The following is a 1,075-nucleotide window of genomic DNA, read 5'->3' on the forward strand; positions in this document are numbered from 1 at the left end:
ATCACAATGCGCAATATATGCCTTCAAGTGGAAGTGCTTTCACAACCTAACCTAACCTATTCTAAATCTTATGAAGGTAATTAGTATATTAACTTTTATAATAGATATGACATAAAGTGTGTTCAATAACTTAGATTATTCGGCTCAGTTCAATCTTTAGCGTCAACTGACTTACATCTCAAGAACCAATTGGATTTAAAAAGTGTTGACGTTAGAAAATTTATTTAGAAAAAGAGAGATAGAGATACGGTTTCCGTTTTTCGGGTGACATAAAAAAAGAATTTTTCTGAGTATAATAAATAAAGAACTGTCTTAGTATTTATAGCATTATATATTTTAGTCTCTTTCAACAAGAATACCATTGGAGTCAATTCAAGCTAGAAATCACTATAAATCCATTGATGGTAGTCTACCTGGAATTTTTTCTTCATTTCATTAAATTCGTTAATATGTATATTAATATTTCAAATAGATATGACCATGTAAGCCCTAGGTACAAAACTGTCACCTCAGTCCAACCTAACCTAATAGTTTTTAATTGAGTCTTTTATAAATTTCTCAGTCTATTCATATAGAATGTTCTTGATCAAAATAATTTAAATTATTAAAAATAAATTTACAAATGATTTCATCAGTCAACAATATAATCACAATAGTTTATTTTAATCTCGAACGTCCTATGTGTTATTTGCTGATAAATTTCGATATATATTTTTTTTATATTAATGCTAATATAATATTAGTATTATTTAGTTAAATATTTTGCATCTCGTTTACACAAGAGTATGGCTGGTATTGGCACAAATGAAAAACAATTGATACGCGTTATAATAACACGTAGTGAGATCGATTTGGCCGATATAAAAACTACATTCGAACATATGTACGGCAAAAGCTTGAAGAGCTGGATTAAGGGTGATACCTCCGAACATTACAAGCACGCTTTGTATGCTTTAGTCGGTGAACAACGTTCTTCATAAATAATCTCCAGCTACATAAATTCACAATGGGCCAAAATCTCTACTAATTAATTTAAAGTAGTTTTCATCAGTACTATTTACGATAACACATTATC

This window comes from Teleopsis dalmanni, chromosome 1 (assembly GCF_002237135.1).
Source record: "Teleopsis dalmanni isolate 2A chromosome 1, ASM223713v2, whole genome shotgun sequence".
In the NCBI taxonomy this organism is placed as follows: domain Eukaryota; kingdom Metazoa; phylum Arthropoda; class Insecta; order Diptera; family Diopsidae; genus Teleopsis; species Teleopsis dalmanni.